Here is a 7,610-nt window from a genome sequence, read left to right as displayed (position 1 = left end):
GAGATGATTCAGAAATTATTCTTGATAAATGATCGGCTACTACATTTTCTTTTCCTTTTTTATCTTTTATTACAAGATCAAATTCTTGTAACAACAAAATCCATCTTATTAATCTCGGCTTAGCATCTTGTTTATTTGATAAATATTTTATGGCAGAATGATCAGTGTAAACAATAGTAGTAGAACCAATTAAATAGGATCGAAATTTATCTAATGCAAACACTACTGAAAGTAATTCCTTTTCAGTTGTTGAATAATTGATTTGAGCACTATTTAAGGTTCTACTTGAATAATAGATCACATAAGGTTTACCTTCTTTTCTTTGTCCTAACACGGCTCCTACAGCATAATCACTTGCATCACACATTAATTCAAATGGTAAAGACCAATCAGGAGGTTGTAAAATAGGTGATGTAGTTAAAAGATTAATTATTTTTTTAAAAGCAGTTTCACATTCTTGAGTCCATTCAAATTGTGCATCTTTTGTTAAAAGATTTGAAATTGGTTTCGATATTATGCTAAAATTTTTTATAAATCTTCTATAAAATCCCGCATGACCCAAAAATGATCGAATTTCTTTGATCGTGTTTGGTGATGGTAGATTAGCAATAACATCAACCTTAGCTTTATCAACTTCAATTCCTTTTTCAGATATGACATGCCCTAACACAATTCCGGATTTAACCATGTAGTGACATTTTTCCCAATTTAAAACAAGATTTTTTTCTTCACATCTTTTTAAAACTTCTTCAAAATTTTTAAGACAGTTTTCAAATGAGTTTCCAAAAACAGTTATATCATCCATAAAAACTTCCACAAATTCTTCAATCATGTCACTAAAAATACTTAGCATGCATCTTTGAAAAGTAGCCGGGGCATTACATAAACCAAATGGCATTCTTTTAAAAGCAAAAGTTCCGAACGGACAAGTGAAAGTAGTTTTTTCTTGATCTTCTAATGATATTGGTACTTGATAATACCCCGAATACCCATCAAGAAAACAATAATAAGGATTACCTGCCACTTTCTCTAAAATTTGATCTAAAAATGGTAACGGAAAGTGATCTTTTCTAGTTGCATCATTTAATTTTCTATAATCAATGCACATACGCCAACTAGATGGAATCCTAGCTTGTAATAATTCTCCCTTTTCATTTTTTATAACAGTGATGCCTGATTTTTTTGGTACTACTTGTGTTGGACTTACCCATTTACTATCCGAGATTGGATAAATAATTCCGGCATCTAATAGTTTTAAAACTTCATTTTTAACAACTTCTTTCATGTGTGGATTTAATCTTCTTTGTGGTTGTTGATATGTTTTAGCATTTTCTTCCAAGTGAATTCTATGTGTGCAGATTAAAGGATTTATACCTTTTATATCTTGCAAAGTCCATCCAATTGCATTTTTGTGTTTTTTAAGTAGTGTTATTACATCTTCTTCTTGTTTTGGTAAGAGGGTAGAAGATATTACAATAGGATATGTTTGATTTTCACCAAGAAAAGCATATTTTAGTTCTATTGGCAAGGGTTTTAATTCAAGTTTTGGATGATCATTTTCTTTTACTTCTTCAAGTTCATTAATTTCTTCAAATAACTTTGATTTAAAAACATTTTTTGAATCAAATCTTTCCACTAAACAAACTTCAGATTGTTGATTTAAGTTTTCTTGGTGTATATTTTCTTCCACAATTGTTTCTATTGCATTATCATCTTCATATTAATACTTGGTTGTTTACATAAATTGAACACATTAAGTTCTAAAGTCATATTTCCAAAAGACAATTTCATTATTCCATTTCGACAATTAATTAGAGCATTTGAAGTTGCTAGAAATGGACGTCCCAATATTGCTGGAATTTCGTTATGTACTTCTATTGGTTGTGTATCCAAGACAATAAAATCCACAGGATATATGAATTTATCGACTTGAACTAACACATCTTCTACGATACCTCTAGGTATTTTGATTGACCTATCGGCTAGTAAAAGAGTGACAGATGTAGGTTTTAAATCTCCCAACTTAAGCTTTTCATAAACTGAATAAGGAATTAAATTCACACTTGCTCCCAAATCTAACAAAGCTTTTTTAATTTTATTTTTTCCAATAATACATGAAATTGTTGGACAACCGGGATCTTTATATTTCAAGGTAGAATTATTTTGAATAATAGAGCTTACTTGCTCCGTTAAGAATGCTTTCTTCTTTACATGCAATTGTCTTTTTACAGTACATAAATCTTTTAAAAACTTTGCATAAGAAGGCACTTGTTTAATAGCATCTAATAATGGAATATTTATTTTCACTTGTTTAAAAACTTCATAAATATCAGAATCATTTTTTTGTTTTTTATTATTAACTAATGCATGAGGGAAAGGAACATGTTTATTTGACTCACATATTATTTCAGATAATTTATCATCAACTTTCTTAATCTTAGGACTCAAAGTATCATCTTTCTCGAAAGTATCAAGATTTTCATCCTTACTCTTTGAGTTTGACTGATCTTTGTTTTCATCACTATATGGATCATTAACTATTTTACCACTTCTAAGAGTAATAACAGATTTTACTTGATCAAATTTTTCTTGATTTTGATTTTTAGGATTAGGTTGTGGTTGAGATGGAAATTTTCCTTTTTCATGAATATTAAGTGCAGATGCAAATTTTGCAAGAGTTTCTTTCAAATCATTCATAGATTGAATGTTTTGAATATTGATAGACTCTTGCTTTTGAATGTATGCATGAATTTCATCTTCAAAATGTTTTCTTGGAGGTGGGATATAAGGAGCATAACCTTGATGACTTTGGTTATTTTGAAAAGGTTGTTGTGAAGGTTGTGCATTATTATCGTTTCTCCAACTAAAATTGGGATGATTTCTCCAACCAGGATTGTATGTTTGTGAAAAAGGATCTAATGTTGGTTTTTTAAAATTGTTAACATAATTGGCTTGTTCATGGAGACATTCTTTAAATGAAGGCAAAGTAGGACAATTTTTTGTAAGATGATCATGTGTGTCACATATATGACAAACAATTTCTTGAACACTTTTTAATTGATCACTCTTTTTCATTTCTAATGACTCGATTTTTCTTGCTAAAGATGCAAGTTTAGCTTGAATATCTACATCATCTTTAAGATGATAAATACCACCTCCATTTGTTGAATTATTGGTTTTACTTGGTGGTTCAATTGAGCCTATATTATCCCAATTTTGAGCATTTTCTGCTAATGACTCCAAATATTCCATAGCTTCATTTGGGTTTTTATCTTCAAAAGTTCCATTACACATGAATTCTATCATTTGCCTATCTTTAGGTATTAAACCTTCATAAAAGTGAGAAATTATTCTCCATATTTCAAAACCATGATGTGGGCATGTATTAAGTAACTCTTTATATCTATCCCAACATTGATAAAATGTTTCCCCTTGTTTTTGAGAAAAAGTTGTAATTTGTCTTTTAAAAGAGTTTGTTCTATGGGAAGGAAAAAACTTTTTTAGAAATTGTTGTTGCATTTCTTCCCATGATCTTATTGAACTTGATCTCAAATTTTGCAACCATGTTTTAGCTTTATCTTTTAAGGAAAAAGGGAAAAGCTTTAATCGAACAGTATCCATGCTACAATTTTGATCATTATAAGTGTTGCAAACCTCCTCAAATTCTCTTAAATGCAAATATGGATTTTCAGAATCTAAGCCATGAAAATTTGGTAAAAGTTGAATGACTTGTGGCTTAAAATTGAAATTAGATACATCAGGAGGAAAAACTAAACAAGATGGTGTACTAGTTCTTATTGGATTCATATGGTGCCTAAGTGTTCTTGGTTGTTCATGTTCTTGATGATGATTATTATTATTATTATCATCTTGATTATTAGAATTATCGTCCATGTTTAAAATATTTTCAGTTACTCAAACAAGTCTACCACTTTGTTTACGACTCCAAACAATCATACAATTAAAAACAACATACTATTTGCATAATAACAAAATTAAACTTAATTTATACCTCCCCGGCAACGGCGCCAAAAACTTGCTACAACTTAAATTGTAATTCACCCAAGTGTAGGTTGTCTGCAAGTAATATACTCGTGAGTACGAGATCGATCCACGGAGAGGATGTTGTAAGTTTAATTTTAGCAATAATATATTATAGATGAAAATATTATTATAAAACTTCAAATACACAAATTATAAAATTGTCAAGGTTTCAAAGGTTCATTGTTGGTTTATTTAAGATTGCTAAATAAAAATAAATAAAATAAACATAAAAATAAACATAAAAGAACAATGAAATATTTAAACAAGTATATCATATAATATAGTTCCTACTATATTAATATCAGATTAACCGATATTTAATACATGGTACCCATAATATATATATATAGATGAATAAATATAAACATAAAAAGAACAATTAAATATTTAAACAAGTATATCATATAATATAGTTCCCACTATATTAATATCAACCGATATTTAATACATGGTACCCATAATATATATATAAATTCATAAATATAAATTGACATAAAAGTAAATGTTAGATCAAATCACAATATTTTATTTAGAACAACCGGCAGAGCCACGCTATCGTCTAAATAAAATATATGACTTATGTTAGATGCGATAAAGTAAATGTTAGTTGCGGAAAAGTAAAAGTTAGATGCGAGAAAGTTAATGTTAGTTGCGGAAAAGTAAATGTTAGTTGCGATAAAGTAAAAGTTAGATGCAAGAAAGTAAATGTTAGTTCAAATCATAATATATTATTTAGAACAACCGACAGTGTCACGCTATCGTCTAAATAATATATATGACTTTATTATAAATAGATACATATATTTATAGTATATAATTATTGTAGTAATTATTGTATCATATTTGACAACAAATCAAGGTAACCACATTCAAGGTACCAAACATTTGATGTAAATAGATAACAACAAATCATCCAAAATTATACCTACAAATAAAGATCAATTAATAAAAATAAAAATAGAAAAGAAAAGAATATACAAAATATAGACAATCTTACTTGACCAACAATGAAACATTTTCACCTTGACATAAAAAGATTTAGCTTTCCATGAACATGAAACTCAAGAATAAAGATAAAAGAAATTTCATACTTGAACTTGAGAAACTTGCACACTCAAACTTTTATTCTCACACACACAATATTTATTTTACAAATGAAGAATTCTCTACACTCTTGCACACTACAAAGCTTATACAACACATCTATTTATAGGCCAAATGAGAGCAAGAGTCCAAGGCTCATTAAATGTGAAATAATAAAGTTGGTGGGTGCTTGTCTCCTTGAATGTCAATACCATGACCCAACTTTAATTGGCATGTTTGATGCCTTAGACCACCGATTCAGCCTTTCTTTTCAACATAAAACACGTAGGTTATTTTGTGTAGATGTGTTTGGACAACTCATTCACCCCTTTTGGATAAAATATGAAATACTTATGATATTTTTACTCCAAGCTGGTCATAGTAAAAGTAAATCTATCTCCATTTTGATGTTTTATTATTTTGATCATCTTAATGAAGTTTTTGGAATTTCTTGTCTTCTACAAAGTTGAAGATGCCTCTTTTGTGATTCTACAGGTTTTGAGATTTTCTCCATTATGACCACTGTAGCTTGAGTAATTTTATTTTTACCAAACCTGCGCAAACCGTAAAATACAACATTTTAGTAAAACATTTAAATATAAACACATAACACTAAAATAATACAACTTCATAATTTTAATTAAACTTAAATTTTAAAACACACTTTTTAACATATAAATAATTACAAATTTTAAGTTTCATCAGCATCGCAAATGCTAGTCTCAAACTCGAGCGATCCTTATCCTTATTATCGGACGGCTCAATCGACTAGGAACAGTTTAGAATATACAGTGACTATAAGATGCGTTTCATGATAGACATCCCCATGTTCTACCACATCTTACATACACTATAGTATATTCAAGGTCTTTATCAAAACAACAATAGTATATCACAATATAACAATATGAAGAAAGATAAAGTCATTGCCATTAATAAAAGTGTAAATTATATTAAACAAAAGATCGTTTATACAAAGAGTCATCAAAGCCCATAGCCACAAGTTGGCTCACTGGGCACCCACTCTTTCAATCTCTCACTTGCCCTATAGCCAACTAGTCATACTACGTAGACCCATTGCCTCGCGATGTTTGTCAAACAATGGTCCTGGAAGGGGCTTAGTAAGTGGATCAGCGATATTGTCTGCAGAGGCCACTCGTTCGACAGTGATGTCTCCTCTTTCCACAATCTCCCGGATGATGTGGTATTTCCTCAGTACGTGTTTGGATCTTTGATGAGACCTTGGTTCCTTTTCTTGAGCAACGGCACCCGTGTTGTCACAGTACACCGGGACTGGACCAACAAATTCAGGAATGACGCCCAACTCTTGGACGAAATTCCTCATCCAAACTGCCTCTTTAGCAGCAGCTGATGCTGCAATGTATTCAGCCTCAGTGGTGGAATCCGATGTGGTGTCCTGCTTGGAACTCTTCCAAGATACAGCACCGCCATTGAGCATGAACACAAATCTAGAGGTTGACTTCGAGTCATCCACGTCACTTTGGAAGCTAGAGTCGGTATAGCCTTCCAATTTTAGTTCTCGTCCTCCATAAACCATGAACATATTCTTAGTCCTTCGTAAGTACTTAAGAATGTCCTTCACGGCTTTCCAATGCATTTGACCAGGATTAGCCTGATATCTGCTCGTGGCACTCAGAGCAAATGCTACATCCGATCTGGTAGATATCATCCCATACATGATACTACCTATAGCTGACGCATATGGTACATGTGTCATATTCTCTATCTCTACATCAGTCTTGGGACACATAGACTTGGATAGAGAAACTCCATGACACATGGGTAGATGTCCTCTCTTGGACCCATCCATTGAAAACCGTTTCAATATGGTGTCGATGTAGGTTGATTGAGTGAGTCCTATCATTCTCTTAGATCTATCTCTATAGATCTGTATCCCAAGAATGTAGGATGCATCACCCAAATCCTTCATCGAGAATCTACCTGATAACCATATCTTTGTTGACTGCAACATCTCTACATCATTTCCAATGAGTAGGATGTCATCAACATAAAGTACTAAGAATGTCACAACATCCTTAACTACTTTCTTGTACACGCATGGTTCCTCCGGATTCTTGATGAAACCAAAATCTTTTATTGTTTCATCAAATTTCTGGTTCCAACTTCTTGATGCTTGTTTTAGACCATAAATTGATCTTTGAAGCTTGCATACCTTATGCTCGCTTCCCATGGATGTGAACCCCTCAGGCTGCCTCATATAGATTTCTTCCTTAATGTCTCCATTAAGAAAAGCAGTCTTCACATCCATTTGCCATATCTCATAGTCATACCATGCAGCTATGGCAATAAGGATTCTTATGGACTTGAACATTGCAACTGGTGAAAAGGTTTCATCATAGTCAACTCCTTGCCTTTGAGTATAACCTTTCGCCACCAATCGCGCCTTGTAGGTCAATACCTTACCATCAGGCACAAGCTTTCTCTTGTAGATCCATTTACAC

The 7,610-nt window shown here is 31.7% G+C and overlaps 1 non-coding gene across 1 annotated transcript; it reads left to right on the top strand.

Annotated features, from left to right (window-relative positions):
- Nucleotides 1-3,364: 3,364 nt before the first annotated feature.
- Nucleotides 3,365-3,475, top strand: LOC140894045 (small nucleolar RNA R71). Its single transcript, XR_012153598.1, has one exon. It is a non-coding gene; the product is annotated as a small nucleolar RNA R71 (small nucleolar RNA).
- The last annotated feature ends 4,135 nt before the right edge of the window (nt 3,476-7,610 follow it).

The sequence above is a fragment of the Henckelia pumila genome, chromosome 3, assembly GCF_033568475.1.
Source record: "Henckelia pumila isolate YLH828 chromosome 3, ASM3356847v2, whole genome shotgun sequence".
In the NCBI taxonomy this organism is placed as follows: domain Eukaryota; kingdom Viridiplantae; phylum Streptophyta; class Magnoliopsida; order Lamiales; family Gesneriaceae; genus Henckelia; species Henckelia pumila.
Note: the sequence above shows the minus strand (reverse complement) of the source record. Positions and strands in the feature narration are given on the sequence as shown.